Consider the following 9,705-nt stretch of genomic DNA (forward strand, 5'->3'; position numbering starts at 1 on the left):
TATACATATTTTTTAACTTATCTGTCAAGACAATTATTTTGTTGCCTTTTGAGGCCAAGCAGTAGTGAACATTGATTGACTATATTAAAAATGAGCAGAAGCAGCACAAGTTCCTTCCACCAAGGATATCTCACCCTAGGATATCAACTCTTTAATGAAGCTCTGCTTTCTGAAAAATTCCACATTCAGTATTAAGAAAAAAACCAAGTGTCCACACTTTATGTTCATCAAGGGCACAAGGTTTTTACAATGTGATTTTACAATTTCTGTTCTCTATAATAAGATTTTTTGGCCTTCAACTCTACTTGAATCTTATTATTGTATTACTTTCTATTTAACATTAATTGCTTAATATTAATTTTGTACTGGGACACAGAAAGGACCAAAGTACCAGACAGTCTGGCAGGAAGCTTGTGCCACAAATAAGGGAAGTCAAATGGTATCTTCCCTTTTTAATTCTTCAGAGATCTCTCTAGAGATCCTCTAAAAGACCTAGACTTTTTAAACCCACGTGCTTCTCTTGACCCTTGAGAAATATTAACATCTTAAACTTCAAAAATTTCTGGGAATATAACAAACTTTTGTTCCTTTTCAAAAAGAAAAAAAAGGAGGGGAAGAGAAAATACTGAAACAAGAAATAAACAAGACTGGTGTCTATTCTACATCATCTCAAAAAATCATTCAGGCCTCCCAGCCATCTAAGGATATAAAAATTAAGTATATGAGACAACAGGTCACACCAGCATGGGTAACACAGAATAGTCATCTTAGAAGATTAATTTTATTTTTCTAAAGACAGCGTCCAAAGTTTACCACAACCAACATGGCATTACTGAAACCTAAGACCTTCTCTTTGAGTCCTCACACAAGATACATTAAAAGGTAGTCCTTCATAAATAAGTATCCTGCATACAAAGAGCCACGGAAAATCTCTTGAATACCACTGAAGATTTCTCTAAAAACAAAAAGGAGGCGATCCTTTTTTTCACAAAACCTTGGATCTAACTCATTTGAGTAAAAACTCAGAATAGCGGTTCTACATTTTGTAGAAGCCATCTTAAGACTTTGCAGAAGTAAACGGAAGAATTCATAAGGAGTTGATCAGAAGCAAACTAATTCTGTACGCCGTGCCTAACCATTAAAGTTACATGAAGATTAGCATAAAGAGAGGACTCAACTAAGAAGAAACAAGAGAAAATCAGTAAGTTCTGCAATTCTGATAGATGAGGAGTAGAATACAACCCAACAAACCTGTCCAACATCAGCTCTAATCCTCCTACCTCAAGACAACTAGAGTTCCTAGTCTGTGTGTACTCATTCTGATAGTTGAGCATCTTGCCCTGTACGTAAAACCTAATTCTCGTCTTACCACCCAAAACTACAACTCATTCCTTGTCACTCTGGTTAAACTTCCTCATTCATTTCTTTTCAGCTGATGGCACCGATCTCAGAAAACTAAAATTAATACCACTCCCAGAATGCAAATAGCCTATCTTCTTTAACTATTAAATGGTTTTCTTATAATTCCATTATGATTAATAAAAGAGATTCAGAAATGGCCAAAGATCCTGAGTTTCGAATTTTCCAGTCTGGTTTAACACATGAAAAAGTCATATGGGTCTGTTTTAGCAGGCTGATGCCTCAGGGGAAAGATGAGTCATAATCTAGGAGTAACAATATAATAAGGAAACAAGACTAATAGATATAACTTTCTAATGGTTGATGCTTTTTTGAAAATCCTTTAAAGTAACCGTGTAGCATTAAAATTACAAAGCAAAGGCAATTCAGGTCACCTTCACAAATATCTGTTGCCTGGAAAACTTCCATTTAAACTCTTCCCGAATTGATAAGGGTTTTAAACCCAGTTAACCAGTCAGATTTCACGTCTTATTCATGAGGAGTTAGATTCACTTAGTCATTTTACAATATTTACCAAATGCTGAATCTATTCTGGACACTTGGTATTGGAATAAAAAATATATTAAGACCTCACCTCAAGGAACTCACAATCTAATAGTGAAAAAAGGCTGTTAAGTAGCCCAGGAGTAATCTAGGGAAGAAAGGGGGGTCCGTCCCTATAACTATGAATTACCTAATGCTTTTTAAATCTTTGACTACACCTAATTTTTATACAGCTTCCTTTAGGGTTAAAACTCTTTACCTTATTTCCAACAACTGCTAACCTCCATTTTAAGAACCAAAATTTGCTAGAGGGTCAGGAATTTCCTGAAAGAATACCTTGGAAAAGCAAACACTGAACCACAAATGTTTCCTGTATTAAAAGAGAAAGGTGTAATGGTTTAACATAAAGTCAAGGGAAAACGTAGATCACTTGAAGGTGGTAAATATTTGCAAAGCTTAGATTTACCATTCCATTCAAGGCAAATCTACCCAAATTCAATACATTCTATTCACTTTAACACAAAAAGTAAACAAGTATTACTGCCTTTATTTTCTACAAAAGCATGCTAAATTCTTTCAAAAAAGGAAACCTTTAGGAGGTTTTTAACAGGATGAAGTTTATTTTAGCTCAAAGGGAATGAATTTAGATTTAAGTAAGTTAAAAGACAAACTACCCTCAAATGAAGCAGAAATACAATTTTACTTCTACTCATTGTAACAAAATCTATTTTCCTCTAGAACTTGATTCAGAGTGAATTTATATCCCTATATATTGTCATACAAAGAGTACTTAAACCCAGTTTAAATAAAAGCCTTATTTCTCTTTTGGTAAAGAAGAAAGTGGAGAAAACCAAAATCTAGATTTCCTGAGAGAAAACAAAAGTCACGTTCCTATTCTATAGCTAAATATTTAGTGTCATAACTAAGCCCATCCACAAGCTACTATGGTAACCATTTAATTTGTGGACTACTACTCAATTTTGAGAGAGTGCTAAAAAGCAAATCTCTCCAGATAAAAACAAAGCTTATTTCCCTAATCAATAAAAACTGAATCAGATAAAATCTGCAACACAAGTGGCTAACTAAACAGAGTTTTGAAAAATATTAATTAAGCTCTGAAATAATATTAAGTTTTTTACACAAGCAATAAAACCATCGTGCCAGAGGCAAAAGATATATAAACACATTAGATCATCTTCGAAAAAACAGTGTTCAGCTCATCTTTAGAATGTAGTGAACTCGATACTCCAGGTGATAGACACCTGAGAAGGAAGGTATGAAAAATCAGAATCAACTTATATGGTAACTTCCATACTTTGGGATATGTACATCACAGCTATTCATAGCTCTTTTCATAGAATTCATACCTAATCAATTCTCTCTCCAACTATTAAGTAAATCCACTCCAAAAAATAGAAAAGGAGCAAAAAAGGAAAGTCAAGGGGCTGGCCCCGTGGCCTAATGGTTAAGTTCACGGGCTCTGCTTTGGTGGCCCAGGGTTTTACTGGTTCGAATCTTGGGCACAGACATGGCACACTGCTCATCAAGCCATGCTGAGGCGGCATCCCACATGCCACGACTAGAAGGACCCACGAGTAAAAATACACAACTATGTACCAGGGAGCTTTGGGGAGAAAAAGGAAAAATAAAATCTTAAGAAAAAGAAAAGGGGGGGGCGGCCCATTGGCACAGCAGTTGAGTGTGCACATTCTGCTTCAGAGGCCTGGGGTTCACCGATTCGGATCCCAGGTGTAGACATGGCACTGTTTGGCAAGACATGCTGTGGTAGACGTCCCACATACAAAGTAGAGGAAGATGGGCACGGATGTTAGCTCAGGGCTAATCTTCCTCAAAAAAAAGAAAAGAAAGCTAGTCAATTTTGTTAAGAGCTTACACTATGCTAAACATCTTATAAAGATTTTCATTTAGGTGTTATTGTTTCCATTGCACAGATGAAAAACCAACTTTCCAAAGTCACCCAAAGTTACAAAGCAAGAGAATTGGATTTGAACCCAAATCTATCGCTATATCATGTAATTCCAAATGAAAGCAAGTTGAGAGTAGAGCTCAAACTATTTGAATTGTATTCCAAAGGATTGGAGATTAATCGATTTTCCTCTACTTCCTTTCCCCGAGAAGAGAAAATACCAAATGCAAATAGACCTCTTACTTAAGTTAAATGACAATCCCTCAATAATTTATGAGATATTCTTTGAAATATTCCTCTAATAATGGAAAAACAACCGGTAAACAATAATATAGCTTGGTTCCATTTGCATCTTAAGGAAAGCCTGATATTTAATAAAAGAAAAGCACTAATTCGTCTTTGAAAATGAAAACAATTACAGCTCATTTACTCACTTATCTTTTCTATAACAATAGTCCAGGTGTGGAAGTTTTAGCATATGGTTACTAAGGACTCTCCTCCACATCCTTCTTCCCTGATGATAAATCCACTACTGAAAGTAAAATATAAAGAAAAGTGTGAAGTACAAAATAGAATGTCATCTAAAATCCCACCATCCAGAGATAATCGTAGGGGAAAATGTTAACACACATTTGGTTTTAACAAAACTGAATGGTTACTCTACTGGTTTGTAACCTTTTCTGTCCATTAATATACTGTAAATATTTTCCTGCAACATTAAATATTCTTCTAAAACATAATTTTTAGTGGCAGCATAGTATTCCATCATGTAAAGATGCCATAAGATTTTTTTCCAGCTAACAGCACTTAAAGAGGGATATGCTTTCATTGTAAGAATTGCAGCTGCATACTAATAGGATATATAGCACAGCTGGTAAATTTTAAAATCAATTTTTATTTATTCAGATCATAAGTACCACAAAAAAAAGGGCTACGTGTATTAACTATTACAAAAGATTCGCTGAGAAAAATATGGTGACACTTATTTTATCTTCACTTAAAGAATTACCAATGCTTGTCTGCGCTGTTAAAAACTTCAGTGTTAAGTTATAGGTGTCTACAAAAACACACTGGCCACAATAAAGAACTGCAGAACAAGAAAATTCTCAAACTGCCAGTGGAAGTGTAAATTAATAAAGTCATTATGGAGAGCAATTTGGCAATTCTAATAAGAAACAAAGGAGTGACATCAGCATCATGGCAGAGTGAGGTCTTGCCTTACACTCTCCCCCCCTAAGATACAATGAAAAGGACACTCATAAACCAACAGAGGAAACTGACACAATACAAGAGATGTCTGAGAGATCCACACAGCCATATGTCTGAAGATGAAGGTGCTGGACCACACAGGAGGCAGCGGAAGGAGGTAAGGGGATCTCCTGTCCCCCCTCGAACGGCAGCAATCTAGAGCATAACACCATGCATGGCTCTGAGAGAAGAGAGGGGGAAAGGGCAGCCCTCCAGGGGAACGCATTCAATCTCAGAGTTGTCTCCCAGCCTGTGGCAACACTCCACACAGAGGAGGCTTAGCAATCACGGGGGCGTCTTCCCCAAGCTGAGCAGCCCAGAAGGGCAGAGAGTGAGTACAGAGCAGGAGCACCCCCAGGATCACGCAGCAAAAGAAAGCAGCCTTCCCCTGCCTGGCACATCAGCTCATCCAGAGCAAGGGACTCTCACCAGAGCGCCTGCACACCTATGTGTGTAAAGCAGCGGTGGCCAGTGGGCAAATGCAGATGGGCCCTGTCAGCACAACTTCCAAAGGACAAGCACACCTGCCAGGGATTGCAGTGGGCTCAGAATACACAGGTTCTGCCCGGCCCTCCCGTGGTGGGAAGAGGCAGCTGTGACTAGATACTACCACTATGCAACAGCACAAATCCACCCCATCAAATAGTATGAAGAGATATATTAACACTACAGACCAGAAAGTAAATGACCCAGAAATGAATCCTGAAGCCACAGAAAATTACAATCTAACTGACGGACAATTCAAAATAACTATCACAAAAAAACTCAATGAGATATAGAAAAAAAAAATCAGAAATGCTGGCAATGAAAAACACAATGAATAAGATAAAGAAAAATTTGGAGTCTTTAAACAGAGGTGATATTATGGAGGACAAAATTAGCAATTTAGAAGAAAGAAATATGCAAATGCTTCAGAAGGATGAGGAGATAGAAGTAAGACTACAAACAAATGAAAAAATATCCAACTCAATTACAAAATGTAACATAAGGATAATCGGTATTCCAGAGGGAGAAAGGAGCAGAGAGCTTGTTCAAAGAAATAATAGCTGAGAACTTCCCAAAGCCAGGGAAGGAGCTGGAATTACAAGTAAATGAAGTCAATAGAACTCTTAATTACATCAACATAAAAAGACCTTCTCCAAGGCATGTATTAGTAAAACTGGCAAAAATCAAAGACCAAAAGTATTAAGGGCAGCAAGGCAGAAGAAAATAACCTACAACAGAACCCCTATCAGGCTTTCAGATTTCTCAGCAGAAACCTTAGAGGCTAGGAGAGAGCAGAATGATATATTCAAAATTCTGAAAGACAAAAACTTTCAGCCGAGAATACTCTACCCAGCAAAAATATCCTTCAGATGTGCTGGAGAAATAAAAACTTTTCCAGATGAATAAAAGCTAAAGGAGTTCACTGCCACAAAACCTCCCATAAAAGAAATGATCACGAAGGCCCTCATACCTCAAAAAAAAGGGTTAACCAAGCCTTGAGCGAGGAGATAGACAAAAACAGAATATTACAACTCTCTATCACAACAGGTTAGCAAACAATTATAACGTTAAAGAAAAAGGGAAGGAAAACATCAAAAATAACTATAATCACTTCATTTTAACCAAAACTCACAAAACGGATTAAGTTGTGACAACAATAACTCAGGGAAGAAGGAAGAGATGGAACCTGCTCAGACTAAGAAAATAAGAGGCTATCAGAAAATGGACTATTTCATCTACAAGATCTTTTATACAAACCTCACGATAACTACTGAACAAAAACTCAGAACAGAGACACAAATGATAAATAAAGACAAAACTGAGAAAACCCTCATAGAGAGTCGCCAAACTTAATTCACAGTCAGAAATACACCGGATTGAGAAACAAGGGAAATACAGAACAACCAGAAAACAAGTGATAAAATGGCAGCATTAAGCCCTCATATGTCAATAATCATTATAAATGCAAGTGGAGTGAATTCTCCAATCAAAAAACACAGAGTGGCTGGATGGATTAAAAAAACAAGACCCAACAATATGCTGCCTCCAGGAAACATCTCAGCTCTAAACACAAATACGGGCTTAGAAGGGATGGAAGACAATACTCCAAGTTAAGGGAAAACAAAAGAAAGCAGGTCTTGCCATACCTGTATCAGACAAAGTAGACTTCAAGATAAAAAAGGCAATGAGAGACAACACAGGCAGTATATAATAATAAAAGGGACACTACACCAAGAGGATATAACACTTTTAAGTATATGCACCTAACACAGGAGCACCAAAGTACACAAAGTAACTACTGACTGACCTAAACAGAGATATTAACAGCAAAACAATAATAGTAGGGGCCCTTAACACCCCACTTACATCAATGGATAGATCATACAGAAAGTCACCAAGGAAACATGGGATATAAATGAAAAACTAGAGCAGAGGGACTTAACAGATATGTATAGAACATTCCATCCAAAAACTGCAGAATACACATTGTTCCCAAGTACACGTGGAACATTCTCAAAGACGGACCATATGTTGGGAAACAAGGCAAGCCTCAAGAACTTAAGACTGAAATCATATCAAGCATCTTTTTCAACTGTATTCTATGAAACTAGAAGTCAACTACAAGAAAAAAGCTGGGCAAGTCATGAATATGTGGACACTAAACAACATGCTACTGAACAACCAATGGATCACTGAAGAAATCAAAGGAAAAATCAAAAAATATCTGGAGACAAATGAAAATGAAAACACATCATACAAAGTCATATGGGATGCAGCAAAAGAGGTCCTGAGAGGGAAATTCACAGCAATCCAGGTCCACCATGGAAACAAGAAAAATCTCCAATAAGCAATCTTAAACTATGCCTAACAGAGAAAATGAAGAACAAAATCCAAAGTCAGCAGAAAGAAGAAAATAATAAAAACTAAGTTCAGAAAAAAATGAAACAAATCAAATAAACAGTAGAAAAGATCAATGAAACTAACAGCTGGTTCTTTGAGAAGATAAGCAAAATTCACAAACCCTTAGCCAGACTCACTAAGGAAAAAAGGAAAAAGGCTCAAGTAAATATAATTAGAAATGAAAGAAGAGAAATTACAACGAATACCACAGAAATGCAAAGGATTATAAGAGAAGACTGTGAAAAACAGTATGTCAACAAATGGGACAATCTAGAAGAAATGGATAAATTCTTAGACTCATACAACCTCCCAAAACTAAGTCAAGAAGAAACAGAGGATCTGAATAGACCAATCACAAGCAAAGAGACTAAAACAGTAATCAAAAGCCTCCCAGAAAACAAAAGTCCAGGACCAAATGGCTGCTCTGGAGAATTCTAGGAAACATTCAAAGAAGAGTCAGTGCCTATCCTTCTCAAACTTTTCCAAAAAATTCAAGAAGATGGAACACTTCCTAACACATTCTACAAGGCCACTGTCACCCTGATCCCAAAGCCAGATGAGGAAAACACAAAGAAGGAAAATTAGAGGCCAGTATCACTGATGAACATACATGCAAAAGTCCTCGACAAAACAGTGGCAACCTGAATGCAGCAATACATTAAAAGCATCATACACCATGATCAAATGGGATTTATACAGGGATGCACGGATGCTTCAGCATCTGCGAATCAATCAATGTGATAAACCACATTAACAACATGAGGAATAAAAACTATATGATCATCTCAACAGACACAGAGAAAGCATTTGACAAGATCCAACAGCCATTTATGATAAAAACTCTCAACAAAATGGGTACAGAAGTAAAGTGCCTCAACATAATAAAGGCCATATATGACAAACTGACAGCCAACATCATACTCAACAAGGAAAAACTGAAAACCATCCCTCTAAGACAAACAGGAAGAAGACAATCTCCACTAATATTCAATGCAGTAGTGGATATTTTGGCAAGAGCAATTAAGCAAGAGAAAGAAATAAAAGCAATCCAAGCTGGCAATGAAGAAGTGAAACTCTCAGTGTTTACAGATGACATGATTTTATATATAGAAAATCCTAAAGAATCCACTGGAAAACTACTAGAAATAATGAAGAACTACAGCAAAGCTGCAGGGTACAAAATCAACTTATAAAAATCAGTTGCATTTCTATACTCTAATAATGAACTAACAGAAAGAGAACTCAAGAATACAATCCCATTTACAAGTGCAACAAAAAGAATAAAATATCTAGGAATAAATTTGACCAAGGAGGTAAGACCTATACAATGAAAATTATAAGACATTATTGAAAGAAATCAATAATGACATTATAAAACGGAAAAATATTCCAGGCATATGGATTGGGAAGATAAACATAGTTAAAATGTCCATACTACCTAAAGAAATCTACAGATCCAATGTAATCCCAATCAGAATCCCAATGATATTCTTCAGGGAAAGAGAACTAAGAAGGCTAAAATTCATATGGGGCAACCAAAGACCCCAAACAGTGAAACCAATCCTGAGAAAAAAGAATGAAGCTGGAGGCATCACAATCCCTGACTTCAAAATATACTACAAAGCTATGGTAATCAAAACAGCATGGTACTGGTACACAAACAGACACATAGATCAATGGAACAGAACTGAAAGCCAGAAAGAAAACCACACATCTATGGACAGCTAATCCTCGACAAAGGA

This window comes from Equus asinus, unplaced genomic scaffold (genome assembly GCF_041296235.1).
Source record: "Equus asinus isolate D_3611 breed Donkey unplaced genomic scaffold, EquAss-T2T_v2 contig_3, whole genome shotgun sequence".
In the NCBI taxonomy this organism is placed as follows: Eukaryota; Metazoa; Chordata; class Mammalia; order Perissodactyla; family Equidae; genus Equus; species Equus asinus.